The sequence below is a fragment of the Tenrec ecaudatus genome, chromosome Y (assembly GCF_050624435.1).
Source record: "Tenrec ecaudatus isolate mTenEca1 chromosome Y, mTenEca1.hap1, whole genome shotgun sequence".
Lineage (NCBI taxonomy): Eukaryota > Metazoa > Chordata > Mammalia > Afrosoricida > Tenrecidae > Tenrec > Tenrec ecaudatus.
The window spans coordinates 1,867,480-1,885,582 of record NC_134549.1 but is presented as its reverse complement, the minus strand read 5'-3'; the positions used below and the strand labels follow the sequence as shown (position 1 = coordinate 1,885,582).

At 36.6% G+C, this 18,103-nt stretch overlaps 1 protein-coding gene across 2 annotated transcripts in view; it reads left to right on the top strand.

The window, feature by feature from the left end:
* The window catches only part of LOC142435557 (lysine-specific demethylase 6A-like), a 163,039-nt gene that overhangs the window by 54,740 nt on the left and 90,196 nt on the right, over positions 1-18,103 (top strand). The window lies entirely within an intron of this gene.

Below are 18,103 nucleotides of genomic sequence, written 5' to 3'. Positions count from 1 at the left end.
GGGGTTATAGATAGATCATTGTGATCCGTTCACCCTTGGCTCCTCCCAGTTCGCTCTTCCCCGCCTAGTATCGCTTCTACATTGTTAGGATTGAGGGGTTTATCTGTCCTGGATTCTCTGTGTTTCCAGCTCTTATCCATACCAGTTTACATGCTCTGGTCTAGCCAGATTTGTAAAGTAGAATTGAGATTATGTTAGTTGTGATTGAGGAGAGGAAGCATTAAAAAAGGAGAGCAGTGGTTCTCAACCTTTCTAATGCTGCTACCCTTTAATACAGTTCTTCATGGTGTGGTGACCCCCCCCCCCCCAAACATAAAATTATTACTGTTTTTAAACATTTTATTAGGGACTCATACAACTCTTACCACAATCCACACATACATCAACCGTGTAAAGCCCATCTGTACATTCTTTACCCTCATCATTTTCAAAGCATTTGCTCTCCACTTAAGCTCTTTGTTCCCCTCCCTCCCTGTTCCCCCCCTATGTGCCCTTGATAATTTATAAATTATTATTTTGTTATATCTTGCCCTTTGCGATGTCACCCTTCACCCCCTTTTCTGCTGTCCCTCTCCCAGGAAGGAGGTCACATGTAGATTCTTGTAATCAGTTACCTCTTTCCAACCCACTCACCCTCTACCCTCCCAGCATCGCCCCTCACACCCCTGGTTCTGAAGGGATCATCTACCCTGGATTCCCTGTGCCTCCAGCCCCCATATGTACCAGTGTACAACCTCTGCCCTATCCAGCCCTGCAAGGTAGAATTTAGATCATGATAGTTGAGGGGGGGAGGAAGCAATTAGGAACTGGAGGAAAGCTGTATTTTTCATCGGTGCTACTGACTCATCTCCTCCTCTAGACCCCTCTGCAAGGGGATCTCCAGTGGCTGACAAATGGGCTTTGGGTCTCCACTCTGCACTTCCCCCTTCATTCACTATGGTAAGATTTTTTTTTCTGTTTATGCCTTATACCTGGGGCCTTCGACACCTCGTGATCACACAGGCTGGTGTGCTTCCATGTGGGCTTTGTTACTTCTGAGCTAGATGTCCACTTGTTTATCTTCAAGCCTTTAAGAACCCAGACTCTATAACATTTTGTAGTTGGCTAGCATCAGCTTTCTTCACCACATTTGCTTGTTCACCTGCTTTGGCTTCAGCAGTTGTGTCGGGAGGGTATGCATCATAGAATGCCAATTTAATAAAATAAAGTATTCATGCTTGAGTAGAGGCCCAATGTCCTTCTGCCACCTTAATACTAAACCTATAAATATAGGCACAGAGATCTACTTCCCCATCCTCATATATATTTTTGTATATGTACATGTCTTTGTGTAGACCTTTATAAATGCCCTTTGCCTCCTAGCTCTTTCCTCTATTTCCCTTGACTTTCCTTCTGTCCCACTATCATGGTCCGTCCCCACCTGGGTTTCAGCTATACCTCTTCGTTACCTTACCCTTGATCATTCCCAACCAGGCCTGCCACACCCTCCTCACCACCAATTTGGATTCCTTGTTGTTCCCTTGTCCCTGGGTTCATAAAATTATTTTTGCTGCTACTTCATAACTGCTATTTTGCTACTGTTATGAACTGTCATGTAAATAACTGATATGAAGGATGTATTTTCATTGTTACAAATTGAACACATTTAAAGCACAGTGATTAATTACAAAAACAATATGTAATGATATATTGTGAGATATTTATTTCTAATAACAAATAAATGTAATTTTGTCTGGAAGCATCCTGTAGCATGGGTAATAGTCTTAATATAGCAACAATACACTACATTGCTACATTTTGCAACAGTATGTGTAAAAAGCCAACTCTAGTGCAAAGGTTGAGATAGCTTCTTTCTCACCAGGTCAGAAATTCTCGGGGCAAGAGCACAATGAAGATCATCTTCCACAAGTCTATTTTGGTCTTTAGACTTGAAAATCAACAAGCTGGAAAACTCTGTTTCACAAAGATATGTTGTTGTTAATGGAAGAAGGCACAACACAGTCTCAGACAGAACAGGATATGACTACAAACACTTGATCCAGCATTTTGTAACTGGCATTTTAGAGAAATCAGGTCTGGCCCTATCGCTGTTAATAAAGTCCAGTGAACTCTTGTGCTGTGACAGGAACATCTTCAACTGGGTATGGGCTTCTGGCAGGTGCAAATGGGGTGTCAGGTAGATTTGGAAAGTATGATGAAATTTTGTCTGCAAACGTGCAAATGTTCTATCATGGAAATTATCATAATAATCCTTTGGTTCAATGTTATGTTCCTCAAAGAAAGCAGATAACGTCGGCAGTTTGTTCATTTTGTTTTCATCCTTTTTTTTTCTTTTTTGCCAAAGCTGAAGTTTCATTTGGAATGATTGTATCTTTTCAGACAAATCAAGGCATGTTGCATTTGGTCCCTGCAGTGATAAATTTAATTCATTCAAAATGTCATAGATGGCAACCAAGTAAGGTATTTTTGCAGTTCACTTATATCACTGAAAAGTGCTTTGAACTGCGGTCTTGCTTTCTGATTAAAATCACTTTGAGTTCATCAAGAAGCTCAAAAACATTTTGAAACTTTTCCTCTCAATAACCACCTCACTTCAGTGTGAAATAGCAGAGCATTGTTCTGTGCATCTAATTTGTTCCACAGTTGGGAAAACAGACTGTTCAGAGTGTGCTCACCTTTATAAAATTGACAGCTTATGATGCTTTCCGTTACTTATTATAACTCTTGTGGCAGCATCTTCGTTACTAATAATTGCCGATGAATCATACAGTGAGTTCTGATGAGGTTGGGTGACTCATTCAGTACCAAATGTTGAAAACCAAATTGACATCCTAGCATAGTAGGAGCATCATCTGTGCAAACACAACAAACCTTTTCCAAGAGATCTTATGCTCTTTAAGAAATGAATCTATGGTGTCAAATACATCACTTGCAGTAGTTGTCATTTCAAGAGGTTTGTCAAATGAAACTCATCTTTAAAGTTGCCATCATTCATATACTTCGCGTAAACCAGTACCTGTGAACAGTTTGCAACGCCTGTAGATTCATCAAGCTGGATGCTAAATATTGTAAGTGGAGCAGATTTAAAATCCTGTATTACCTGATCAAGAGTATCAGAAGACATGCCATCTACTATTCTGCAGAGAGGGTCATTAAATAAGAAAATTACACTCAATTTCATAACAAATTCATCTCTAATCTTAACTTGAACAATATCTTTGGCCACTGACAACAGTAAATCTTATGCAATGGTGTGAGGTTTCATAGCTCTGGCAATTCTGAGTGCCACCAAATATGAAGTTTCAACAACTACAATGGTTTGTTTATGGTACTTGCCACCAGTATCAAGTCTGGCTTTCTTGAGTCCATCAGCTTTGCTTCTCAAATAGTTGGTATCCTTGCTGGCAAAGCTTGGATGCTTGCTATCAAAATGGCATTTTAGTTTGTTCAGCTTCACAGATTCAGCAAATAAAACTTCACAACAAATAACACATTGCAGTTTCTCAATTCCTGCCATAATTATTGAGGTAAAACCATGCTGTAAAAATCCTCACTATATATTTTTTTCTTAATGTTCTTTACACGATCCATTGTCATGGGATGGTCTGCTAATGAAAATAATATATAACAATAGATTTAATAATACAAAAGATGATACATGGCATAGTTCAGTCAATACAGCTCATTAAAGTTTCCTACGATTTACCATTCTGGTTTTTTTTTTTTACGTACCTATTACTATCACAAGGGCCAGTATTTACATCAACCACAGCTGAAGATAAAAAGACACATCAGCATCCAGATATAGTTCCGATGGTATGTATGTGTGTGTGTGTGTGTATATATATATGTGTGTACTATATATGTATATAGCAGTAGTTGTTATTTTACAGTACATTTTACATTTACCTAGTAATCATAATTTGTTTACCTCCAATACTGATGCTTTCAACCCAGTAGCTGCTTTTAAGAGTAGATGCTTTCAAAACAGCCAGCTGCTTTCTACCCAGTAGCTTCTCTCTACACATGCGTGACTGGTTCACATAAGTACATTATGTTGCCAAACCTGTCACATATACCTGAATTTGGTGGATGTGATGGGGTGGGTTTGGTATGTCATTATTTTGGCTAATTGTTTGTGTGCGTATCGCATGTGAGTGGACCTGCTTGGAGAGCGATAGAGGAGCGGTGTCTCGGTTCCTAAGACCATAGGAAATATGTTTTCCAATGATCTTAAGTGACCCGTGTAAAAGGGTCACTTGACCTCTTTAGAACTGCTAAACTAGAGGATTGTTGTATGTGTTACTGGTGCTATACTGCACCTTGAGTAGCTTGTCTATTCCTTTGTAACCCTTCTTTAAGGGGATGTCCAATTGTGTACAGATGATGAACTTTGGGTCTCCACTCTACTATCCCCCTCATTCACAATGATATAAATAATAAATATTTTTGTATTTCCAGTTGTGTCATTTTACCTTTTTCGTTCTAGCTTTACTTTTCACTCTCCTCTCTCTCTCTCTCTCTCTCTTTTTTTTTTTTTGCTTTTGTGCTTTTTTTGCTATAATTTGACCTCTCATTACTGATTTTTCTGTGTCCCAAAGATTTGGAATGTTATATTTTTATCCTCATTTGTTTCTAGGAATTTTAAGTTTCATTCTTTATTTCTTATGTTTCGTAGACTTCCTAAGCAGGTTGCTGTTGGTTCCCTTGATTTAGTTTTTTTCCATTTGATCATATATTATTGATTTATAGTTTTGTAGTGTTGTGATCAAAGAAGATGATGTGTAATATGCTGGTTTGTAAAAATTATATTAGAGCTTGATTTATAGCATAACATATGGTCTATTTTAGAAAAAGTTACCAAACTTGCTGAGAAATCATATGTATTATGCTATCGTTGGGTGGTGGTAGTAGGTGGTTGTTACCTGCTGTTGAGTTAGTTCTGATGGAGAGAAACCATATTTTCAAGATGTAACATTGCCTCAAACAGTATTTGTGATGTTGGATCTTGTTGTTAAGTGGTATTCTGGACATGTCTGAAAGGTCAGATTAGTTAACTGTACTGTTTTTTTAAATCTGTTTCCTCTGTGTTGTTTTCTAGGTACTCGCTCTCTGGGAGAGTGGCGTGTTTAAATCATGTGTTATTGACGAGTTATTTGTTTTTCTTTTCATGTCTGTAAGAGTGTGATTAATGTATTTAGGTGGATACTTACTTATTATGTCTACATCTTGTTATTCTATTATCCGGTTAAACATATACTATTCTTACTTGTTTTTCTTTCTTTTAATCATTTTATTAGGGGCTCATACAACTCTTATTACAATCCATACATACCTCAGTTGTGTAAAGTACATTTATTCATTCATTGCCCTCATTATTCTCAAAACATTTGCTCTCTGTCTTACTTGTTTTTCACAGATTTTAATTTTAAGGTATATATTATCAGGAAGTAATATGGTAATTTCTTGTCTCTTGATTGCTAGTAACATAAATACATTCTCCAACCTTTTATGTATAGTCCATTAAGTGTGTTTCTTTAACGAGCATATTTATGGTGCCTGTGTTTTTATCCATTTTGCTCTGTCTGACTTTTTAATGTTGCATATACTGATGTCATTTTATTGACCTTGTTTAATGTTCAATCATGTTGCTTTCTTTATACCTCATGATTTGTTTGTTCCTTCATTTTGTTTGTGGGTTTTCTTACTATTTTTCCTTTTTGTTATTTGTTTGCCATGTCTGATTTTCCTGCTTTATATTTTGATAAGGTAATGTCACTTATTTTTTTTGAGGTTACTTAGTTATTTAAATCTATTTGACATCTCAATTTAAAAATATCATTTTATTAGGAGCTTTTACAGATGTCATAATATCCCATAGTTCAATCAGTTCCAAAACATTTTATTGTTTCTTGAACTTGATTGTCAGCTACCCTTTATACTCTCCCTACCCACTATACTCCTCAGATACCCTTATTGTTTTTTTCTAAAATAACCCTATTCCCCTCAATAACTTACACAGTCTAATATATCTATTCACATTGAATTTTGTGTATCTCATTGAGTGGGTTTTCCAGTCATCAGTGTTATCAGCCCCCATTTCCCTCTTTACCCCTCTCACTACCAGTTCCCTAAGGGAACTCCTGTTACTGTCTCTGATGGGTTCTCTTATCGTGATTTTCTTGAAACAAACAATCATAAATTTACAAATGTACTTTTGCACATCTAACATGATTAATGAGGTAAAACAAGTAAAAACCTTAATAGACAAGGGGAGGAAATATTAAAGAACCAGAGGATAGTTATGTGGTTCATTATTAAAAAGCTTATCACTGCAGAGTGCACATAGTATGATAGTACCAAACAACATTCCCTGTCATCTGGTATTTGTGGGGAACTATACATGATCTACACCAATACATAGATTAATAAGCAGTCTTCACACAGAACAAGGTATGCACCCAGTTTAAAATCAGGGCTATGGTTACTCAATTTGTATGTGAGGCAAATAATCAGAGAAGCTGGATTATATAAAATTTGGGGTTATCAGGATTGGAGGAAGGCTTATTAAAAACTTACAAAATACAGATGACACATCTTTCTTGCTGAAAATGTGGAGGACTTGAAACACTGATTGATGAAGATAAACAGTCTCAGTATGGATTACAGGATTGCAGTCTCAGTAAGGATTACAGCCTTATGTATGGAATACCAAAATTCTCACAACTGACTCAAAAGGTAAATAGATCATGATAACTAGAAAAGATTGAACTTTTTAAGGTTTTTGTCTTGTTCAGATCCCTGATCTGTGCTTATAGAAGCAGTAGTTAAAGGATAGTCCTTTTTATAGTATTGCACAGCAAACGTGTAACTTTGAGGACAAATTTGCGCTTCAGCCAAGTTGTGTTAACTTATTTGCCTCATATCTTTGTGAAAGTCTCCTATGGAATAAGGAAAACTAAAGGAAAAATTAATGCGTTAGAGTTATGGTGCTGGCACAGATACTGACAAGAACCTTGGACCACCAAAAGAACAAATATGTCCTGAAAGACATACAGTTTGAATGCTTCTTGGAAGCAAGGTGGCCAGACTTTGTGTGACATACTTTGGATATATTGTTAAGGAGAACAGTCTCTGGATATTGACATCCTGTATGGTAAAGTAAGGCTTCCAGAAAGAGGAAGACAAACATAGTGAGTTGTAGTGACTCAATACCTGCAACATTGGACTCAAAACTAAGAGTTGTAAGGGTGGCATTGGATTGAGCAGTTGTTTCCTAATGTTATTCGTAATGTCACTGAGTTGTAAGTGACTCAGTAGGACCTAACAGTGTCTCCTTGTACAATTGCTACCACAATCAGTTTCTAAACATTTTCTTTCTTTTTTTTTTTTAGGGGTTCAATAATTTTAAATAGGGTGGTTGGTGGTTTTTACACATAGATGGAAGAATTACGCAATGCTGCCGGCATTGGACGCCATCCTGGGCCACAAGTTCACACACTCCTTTGCAACTAGTCCTGTAATAGCAGAACCTTTCAATATCACCTTTTTGATTTACTATGACCCCGCATTATCTTCAAAATAAAGAAACACACCATCTCTTCCACCCTTCTCCCTCTTCCACCTGTGGCTCTTAAAGACATAAGGGGTGGGGGGTGATGTCTTTCAGCACAGGTGCTATCTGCACCTTTAAAATTTTATTTCATTTATTAATTTTTTTATGGAGTATGTATCATTGGGATTGGTCTGGTTCCTGCCAGAGTATTTGATCCTCAACCTGGGCACGGTACAATATGTGCATTTTCCCCTATGCTCATTCTGTTTGAACTTACCTCAGTGGATTTCATGTTGTACTTGTTCTTTTGTGCTTGGCTAACTTTGTACATAATGTCCTTCATCTGTTCCCATGACATGAGGTGCTTCATCGTTTAATCACTCCTTTTCAGAGATGCATTATAAGAATATACCAGAGTTTTAGATACAGTTGAGGTTTATTGTTCTTTTTGTTTGAGGGTTGGGGCTAAGTAATTTTTAAAAAAATCATTTGATTAGGGGCTCATACAACTCATCACAATCCATACATACATCCCTGTGTCAAGCACATTTGTATATATGATGCCATCATCATTCTCAAAACACTTGCTTTCTATTTGAGCCCTTGGTATCAGCTCTTTATTTTTTTCCCCCTCTCTCTCCGTATGCCAGAGTTTTTAATCCACTCTTCTATTTATTTAAATTTAGGCTGTTTCCAATTCTTTGTGATTGTGAGTTGTGCAGTGTTGAACATTGGAGGACAGATGTCTGGTTGTAGTTCGTTTCTTATTTCTCTGGATATATGCCCAGCAGTGGAATTGCTGGTTGTAAGATAACTTGATTTTCATCTATTTAAGATATCGCCAATTCACTCTCCATAGTAGCTGTATGGATCTACATGACCATTAGCAGTAGATCCAAGTTCATATCTCAACACACGCCCTCCATCATTTGTTGCTTTTGATTTTTTTAAAAAATTGGTCTATTTTTGTGGATGTTACAAAGTATATCTTAGTTGTTTTGATTTGGATTTCCGAAAAACTAATGATCTGGAACAATTTCGTGTTTATGGGCCATTTGGGTTTCCTCCTCTGTGAAACTACTGTTTGAGTGTTTTGTCTACTTCCACAGTGGGCTTTTGTTTTTTTTTTTCTGTAGATGTTAGTAATAATCTCTTTGTCTGATATGCCATTACTAAATATCTTTTCCCAGTGTGTGGACTCTCTTATTACTCTCTTGGTAAAGTCTTTGATAAACACATTTGTTTTATCTTTAGTATGTCCCACTGGCCTATTTTATCTTCCAAAGTGTGTGTCCTTCCTTATTTCTGATAGCCCACATATTCCCTGCGCTAAGGTTCTTATATTTGTCCCAATATTCTCTTTGATGAGCCTGATAGTTTGGGTTTTACCTCAAGGTTGATGATCCACCTTAACTTTGTTCTGTGTATGGAGTGAGGTAAGGGTCTTGTTTCGTTCATCTATAGGTTGATATCCAGTGTTTCAAGCAACAACTTTTTAAAAAGGCATCCATTTTCTAATGGATATTTTTTGGGTTTGTCAAAGATCAGTTTTCTGTATGCTGCTATTTTTATTTATTGATTTTCTGTTCTTAAACAATGGCCTATTTATCATTATACCAGTACCATGCTATTTTGATGGACAAACTGTGTGTATAAAGCTTGAAAGTCAGGTAATGCAAGCCCCATCCACTTTGTTCATAATCTTCTGAGGCTCATTGCCAATTCTGGGTTTCTTCCCTTTTCATATTAAGTTGGTAGTCAGTTTTTCCATTTCTTTAAATAAGATACTGGTATTGGTATTGGAATTACATTAAATTTATATAGTGCCAAAGACAGGGGTGATATCTTTATGATATTGAGTCTTCTGATCCATGAACATGGGATATTCTTCCATTTTGAAGGTCCCTTTTGGTTTCTTGTAATAGCTTTGTCTAATTTTGTCATACAAATATTTTTTGTTTTGGTTAAGTACATCCCTTTAACCCTATAACGCCAATCATGAACTTTTCGTAACATTTAATTATAACATTTATTATAAATCCAAGGACAAATATGACAATTTGGTTACATTTTAAAAACATTGCAAATTTTATATTTTTAAAATATATTTTGGTTGTTAAACATATTGATAATTATGAAAGTAAAGAATAAAAACAAAAAAAATTTTCCTGAAATAAAATCAGGCTATATAGGGTTAGGTATGTCAACTTTTGCTGGGCTGTTGTGAAGGGGTATTAGTCTTGGTTCAATAAATAAACACATTCATAGACATGTGTATAAGAAAGAGCTTCATATAAAGAGTACTTGTATATTAAGAAAACATCTCAGCACAGATCAAGTCCATAAGTCCGATACAAGCCCATATGTCTGAGACCAGTCTATAAATTCTTCTTCAGACACACGCAACACAAAAATTGACATTGAATGCAGGAAGATTACAGACAAGTGAATGGAAAGTCTTGTGGATTCAGTGGTGGTAGAAGTATCTCAACATGTGTGGTCTTTTCTTGGTTCTTGCAGGGACAGTGTAGCTTACCTCCCATTAGCTATTTATTCCCATGGTGCCTCCAAATCAGGTCATCAAGCTCCACCCTTTCCTCAAGTTGATAATAGATCATGTAACTGCTTATTTTTTTATCTTACCAGTTGTATAGAGTAAACTAATTGACTTATGCATATTAATCTTGAATCCTGTCACTACCATATTCCAGCACTTCTATTGTAGAACCTTTGGGGTTCCCAATATATAAAATTATATGATCTGCATATAATTGTAATTTTACTTCTTTCCCCAGACATATACCTTGATATCCTTCCATTGCCTTATATTATTAGCTTATGTGAGGACAAGAGGTATCCTTGTCTGGTCCTCTTTGCAGGGGGAATGTTTCCATATTTTATTCATTGATTTTAGGCTGGCTTTTGGATTTTCATATATAGCTTTTATTATATTTAGGTAATTTTCTTCCCATCCTACCTTCTTGTATCTTTATTTGGAATGGGTATTGAATGTTGAATGCCTTTTCTGTATCTATTGATATTATCATGTGGTTCTTGTCTTTTTTTCTTGTTGATGGCTTTTGGATGATGAGCCACCCCTGTGTTTCTGATGTAAATCTCGCTTAGAATGGATTAGTTTTTGATATAAATTTATATTCCATTGGCCAAGATTTTGTTCGGAATTTTTGCGTCTATTTTCATTAGAGGTAATGCCATGTAATTCTAAATTCTTGTAGGATCCTTTCTTTTGAATCAGTGATATATTAGCTTAATAAAATGTGTTCGGGGTTTACTGTCCTTTCCTACGTTTGAAAGAGCTTTTGTAGAATTGGTCTCAGCTCTTTGATGAATGCTTGGTAAAAATATCCTGTAAAACCATCTAGGCTAGAGCTTTTCTTTATTTGCTATCTGTTTAAGTTCTGTTCAAATTGGTGTTTATCTGAGATAATCTGGGGAGGACTTATTTTTCAAAATATTTGTCCAGATCTTCCAAGTTGTAATCTGTAGTAGTATTATGTAATTAATCTTTCAGTTTCACTAGGTCCTTTGTGATTTTTGTTTCATCCCTCAGCCAGGATATTAATGCCTGCTCTTTACTGTCTTTTGTTGACAATAGTTTGTCGATTTTGTTAACCCTTTCAAAGAACCAGCTTTTACTGAGTAGATTCCCCCCATAGTTTCTTTGTTTTCCCACTCATTTATCACTGTCCTCATTTTTATAATTTCTTTTGCTAATAGGATTGTTTTGTTGACTCTTCCAACTGCTGAAGGTTTAGTTATAAGTAATCTTTCTTTTGTTGATTTCCAGCTATATGGCTTAGTGGTCAGAGAAGGAAGTCTGACTTCTGTATGCTTGAATTTGCTCAAACTTGACTTGTGTCTCAGCATTGGTCTATTTTTGAAAATGTGACAAGTGCATTTGAAAAAAAAAGTGAATATTCTTGCAGCTGGGTGGAGAGTTCATGTGTCCTATCAAGTCAGATTGTCTAATTGTAGAGGTTAGTTCTGTAGCCTCCTTTTTGAACTTCATTGCCATTATTCTGCCCTTGGAAAACTATTAAAGTTTCCTTCTTTGATTGTCGATTCTGTGATTTCTTTATTTATATTTTGAAGGATTTGATTGACCAATTTTGTAGGTCTCATTTGGTATATATATGCTTATTATTATTTCCCCTAAGATTTATATAGTGATCGTGTTTATCTCTTGTTATGTCCCGCATCTTGAAGTTGATTTTGTCAGAGGTTAGATTTGCAACTCGTTTTCTTTGATTGCTATTAGCTTGGTATACTTTTTGACAGCCTTTAATCCTCAACCTGTCTTGGTCTGAGAGCTTGAAATGTGTCTCTTGCAAAAAAAGATTGATGGGTTTTGTTTCCTTATCCTGTCAGCTAGCCTTTGTCTTTTAATAAGTCAATTCAGGCCATTGATGTTCAGTGTTATTACATTCATTTGGGGATTCTTTGCTGTCATCTTGTACCTTTGTGATATGTTTCTTACTCCTTTCTTAGCAGTTTGTTGTGGATGGGGTGTGGGTTCATCCTTGCCTTCTTTTCCCCATTGGGTCAGACATTTTGGAGGGGATTCTTTAAGTGTGTTGACTTCTGGATAGTGTTACCACCCTGTGTGGTGGTTTCAATTTTTTTTTTTTTTTTTTGTGGAGTGTGTTCTTCTGCCCAAAGTAAGTTAGAAAGTAATTTCTTTTTTTATTTTCCCCGCCTCTGGTTATTAATTCTTGTAGTGCTTCTTTTTTTTTTAATTTACTCTCTCCATTTTTCCTGATATAGAAAAGTTCTTACCTCTGGGTATTTTGATAGGTAGTTTGTTGGAATTCTTGGCTTACCGTTTTCTCCTTCAATTTTGGAAGATGTTACACCATTCTCTACTTTTCTTCATTGATTCTGCTGATAAAGTCAGAGTATATTATTAACCTGGTTGCCCATACACGTGACTGTGTTTTTTTCTCTAGTTGCTTATATGGTTTTCTTTTCCTCAAAATTAGGTAATTTTACTATTATATGTCTTGGTGTATTCTTCTTGGACTTCAGTCTATTTGCTATCCTCTCTGATTCCTGAAGGTTGAAAACCACGACCCACACACAGGTTGAGAATCACTGCCATAAGCACTGAAGGGGTGGGGACAGCCTCAAGGGGCAGGACACGACCTTCACGAGCAACATGTTCTGTGCAGACCCAGCTAGCAGATCTGTTGACCCCACCTACAACCTGTGGGGGAAGCCAGGCCCCACAACTAATCACAGGTTCAGTAATCGGAATTGTATGGGTGAGATATATAAAGATTATAATAGAGTCATAGAGAATCAGAGAGATAAGAGAGTAAAATAAAGGAGTAAGACACATTTCATGGTAGCATGCTAATCTCTTGGATGGATATGGTTTCACAAGCCACGTCTGGACACAGCATGAGCTGAGAGGGGAGAAGAGAGAGAGAGAGCAATTTATTGCTAACCAAAGCTTATGTATCTTTGGAGGTGTACATGCTTCCTTTTTACAGGTAAAGACATACGTCACAGGAAGGGCTTGTACAGAAGTCCATACAAGCAATAAGAGGGCGATATACAATAGGCACAAGTGTAACAGGAAGGGGATGAGCTAGGGGTGTACACATGTTAGGAAGTGGAGGGAGTAGGGGTGTACATGTGACAAGAAAGGCAGACCCTTGATTCATGATGCTGGCCTGACTTTGGTCACCCTTGATTGGGCTTGACTTCCCTGGGCTCCTTCAGGGAAACAATCTGCTACTATTCTTATCAGAAGGGAGTGGGACCTACTTAGGGTACCACAGACTATACAGGCTGTTAGCTCTAGATGGCTGATAACCCTTAGGGAGAATAACCCCTGACCTACTTTAGTTGACCTCCAAGTATATGGTGATTTACCATGTGTAGCAACCAGCTAAGTTTGGCATATATTTGGGGGAGAGAACTTGGGAGAAATCTTTCTATTTCCCATAAAACCTGCATTCATTGATTGCTGCTTGGAGACAGGTAGCACCAGTGGCACCAGTTAGTGTGGGCAGGGTATCAAACTAGCCGCACTGCTGCTCTGCTGTATGGGTGGAGACACAGGGCAGAACCGAGCCTCATGGAAACAGCTTAGGTGCTAGGACAAACTACTGGTGTCAAACAAGACGTACCCAGGCTTTCTTGATGCAACTGTCAGCCTCCCAATATCCCAATCCTGTACTTAATCACAGAGCTCCAAATACAGTTTTTCTTGCACTAGTGTCATTTCCCCCCATTTTCCTATTATTGATTTCTAATTTTACTGCTTTCAGGTCTGGGGAGACAGTTCATACTATTTTGATTTCAATTTATAAGGATTTGTTTTATGACCTTACATATTGTCTGTGTTGGAGAATGTTTCAGGTACCCTTGAAAATAATGTGTATTCTTTTGGATGGCATGTTCTGTATGTGTCAAGAGGTTAAATTAATTAGTTATGTTCTTTCCTTGTATTATTTATTTGTCCTCACCAGATACTGTATTATAATCTTTTATTATTATTCTAGAGTTGTATATGTCCCTTTTCAAACTTTTAAGAGTTTGATCAATGAATCTTGAAATTTTTCAAAAGAAATAAATATTATTTAAAAAATTCTTATGGGGGCTTGTGCATATAAATATTCTGTTAACTAATTCTAGAACCTCCCCAATTTTTTCTTCCTCTGGAAAGTACTTTGTTTCTGCATACTGTTTATGTTTTGGATTTTTTGTTTTGTTTCTGAGACATTGTGTTTTCGTAATCTGATGATATTATACACAGTAGTGGCCTTGTTCATAAAATATAGTTATTGGAGTTACAAGGGAGCTGGATGTTGTAGGTACTGTTTTCTATAGTCACATGGACTATAATAGAGCAAGCAAGCAAACAAACAGGAGAAAACAAATATACACCTGCAACCTATAAATGAGGGAGGATGATATGGGGGGAAAAAAATCCCAAAATTAGCATAAGCACCTTTTTCATTTGCAGCCTGTAATGTTGGGAAGGCTAGGGAGATGGTTGTGGAAGGATTAGCACTTTCATCTTGCATCTAAAACCCTTTGGCATACATTAAGTGTGTAGCCACTTCTCAATGGGGATTGTTCCTTTCCTTGGTCACCGGGGCATTGTGGTGATTTAGAGATGATTGCTCACCTCTTTTGCAATGCGCCTAATTAAGCCCATGCTTTCTGCTGCCTCAAAGATGTGTAGATGTGTATAAGTAACCACTAGATGTATGAGGATAGTCTGTTGTCTTATCTATTATCAGATTATGAGGAGGCAGAGCTATGTTACCTTTTTCATTATCAGGCACTGGGGAATGTCTTGGGTTGTGGACAGAGTTCATCTTCTTTATGCTTCTTCACAATAGTATGCTTCTTCTCAGACTATGGATAATCAGCTCACTTGTTTATCTTCCTCAGAGACAGGACTCCAGGTTTTTCTTGTATATCTGTTCTCTTTCATTTTTAAGAGTCTAAAAATCAATGCTCATGAGAGCCGCAGTTAAGATATTGTATTAGATAAATCTGTTGCACAAGAACTTTTTCGAGTATAGAAAAGGAGGGATGTTAATATATATAGTTAGAAGAGAGCTGGCCCCAGAAAAGGACATCATATTTGGTAAAGTGGAGAGGCAGCGAAGGAGAGAGAAGGTCTTCAATGAGATGGATTGACATCATGGTTGCATCAATAGGCTCAGGCATAGGAACAATTAAGGATGCTTTGGCCTATGCACTGTTTCTGTTTTCAGAGAGTTGCTGGATGTTTTAGCCAACTATATGGCATCTAACAATGACAGCAACAATGTAGCATGTTGGCACTGGTCAACATCTTGTGGGATATCTCCTTAAACAAATGTGAAAATCTAAACTCTAACATCTCTGGTCTTAAGGTAAAAGATTATTTGAATGATGAGGCTTTTTACTCCCATAGTTAAATTCTTAGAAACCCCCAACAGTAGTTCTACAGTTTCTTTGTGAGTCAGAATCGACTCAATGGTAATGAGTTTGATTTTTTTGAAATGTCTATGTATAATGTATGTAGGCCAAATATTTAAGAAAACTCTTCTTTAAGCTCTATGTATTTATAGCTGATCTCACATGAAGATGATTACATTACATGAGATTACAAAATGCCACATGACTGTGTTATAACACAACTGCAAAATTAAATCATGACTGACAACCACTGAAAATAATGACCTTGCTAAGTTGGCAAATATCTTTCATAAATTATAAAATGAAATGTTTAGCATGAGAAATAGAAGGCTTGGGTTTTTATATAAACTTACAATAATGTCTTGGGGTATCTTAATGACATATCTTAATAAAGACCATTGGTTACCAACTGTTTTAACTCTCCATTCTCCTTTAATAACTATTGTTCACTTATTTTCAGTATAGAAACCAAATAGAAACTAAACATTTCTGCTCATCAGTTGAAATAAATAAGGTTAGGCTGACATTAAAGTATTTACAGAATATAATTTTTATTTTTAAATCAGACGTGTTTCAGTTCTACACAGCTCTCTGGGACACTGGTCTTACATACAGTGGCTCACTGAGCATGAGGTGAGATGGACTCTACCTTGAGTCTTTTTAAGTTTTTAATAGTTAACTTTTTAACACTGAACCTCTCAGAACAGTTCCACTAAACACTATTGTTGAAGATTAGTGTCAGTTTATAACTGTTAATCTAGTTTAGTACAGAGAGTAGTGCAAGTAGACATTATTTGTTATTGCCATGACATTTATACAAAAAATTCAATCCACAACTTGAACAAATTAAAATTATTCACACATAATTTAGGAACTGCCAATCACACACATTTTTAGAGATAGTTCATTGGCATATCATACAATTTGGTAGCTGAAAAGTTTTGCAGTCATCACCTCAATCAGGTTTAGAACATTTTCTTCTTTCTCTTTCCCTTCATTGTAAGCTTCCCATTTTCTAATCCATGCTCTGGGAAAAAACTCAGGGGAAAAAATAATTGTTTGCCAGCTCTGTACCACACAACCACTATATACCTTTTTACATGTTCATATTTCATTAAACACATCTGATCCCACCTAATAAAGGATTAAGACATTCAATTCTCTCAGGTATTTATGAATGAGGTGTTAACTAGCTATATCGAGAAGCAACAGTAATCAATGTCTATAACAACAGTATTATTTTAAAATGTAAACTTGCCTGTTTTGTTTTGGAGTTGGCTTTCAATGCATCTCTTGATAGACTTAACTCCCCAGCCTTTCAGTTAACTGAAGATAACTATTTGTACATAGTTTGTAATCCATCATAATGCACTCAGTATTATCTACTAGAAGAGGAAAATTGGTTCTCAGTGATTTTTTTTGTTCAGCATTACTATTCTCAGAGAAAATATCTCCAAAAGATATTTTTATCATAAGAGAATTTTTTAAAAGTGGGTTTTAGGTGAAGTGAAAACTTGAAGATTAATAAACTATTTAAATATCCTTCATTATAATGATTATAACTTTAGTTTTAACATCCATAATTGCAATTAGATAAGCCATGATGTTATAATGTAAATACTGTTGGGGATTTTCACATTTTAAAAATGACATGAATAACACGTTTCATTAAAAATATTTTGAAGACTGAGCATGATAATGGGACAAAAGGAAAGTAAAAGGAAATAGAGGAAAGAATTAGGAAGCAAAGGCAGCAGATGGACATAGGACCTCCACTCAAGTACTTACTCAATGCAAGAACACTTTGTTCTATCAAATTGGCATTCCATGATGCACACCTTCATGACAGTACCGCTGAAGACAAATGTGAAGAAAGCTGATGGTGCCCGGCTATCAAAAGACATAGCATCTGGGGTCTTACAGGCTTGCAGGAAAACAAGCAACCATCTAGCTCAGAAGTAACAAAAACCACATGGAAGCAGCACACCAGCCTGTGTGACTACGAGGTATTGAAGGGATCATGTATCAGACATCAAAGAACAGAAAATCTTATCATTGTAAATGAAGGTAAGTGCAGAGTGGAGACCCAAAGCCCATCTCTTGGCAACTGGACACCCCCTAACAGAAGGGTCACTGGGAGGAGATGAGCCTGTCAGTGTATCAATGATGAGACTTAGAACTTTCCTCTAGTTCCTAAATGCACCCCCACTACCCCACTATCATGATCCCAGTTCTACCTTACAAATCTGGCTAGACCAGAGGATGTACACTTATACAGATAGGAACTAAAAACACGGAATCCAGAGCAGATGATTTCCTTCAGGACTTGTGCTAAGAGTGGTGATACCGGGAGGATAGAGGGAAGGTGGACTAGAAAGTGGGAACCGATTACAAGGATCTACATATAACCTTCATGAGAATGGACCACAGAAAAGTGGGTGAAGAGAGTCATCGGACAGTGTAAGATATGTCAAAATAATAATAATCTATAAATTATCAAAGGTTCATGAGGTAGGAGCGGGGAGGGAGAGGAAAACTGAGCTAATATCAAGGGCTAAAGTAGAAAGCAAATGTTTTGAGAATAATGATGGCAACAAATGTACA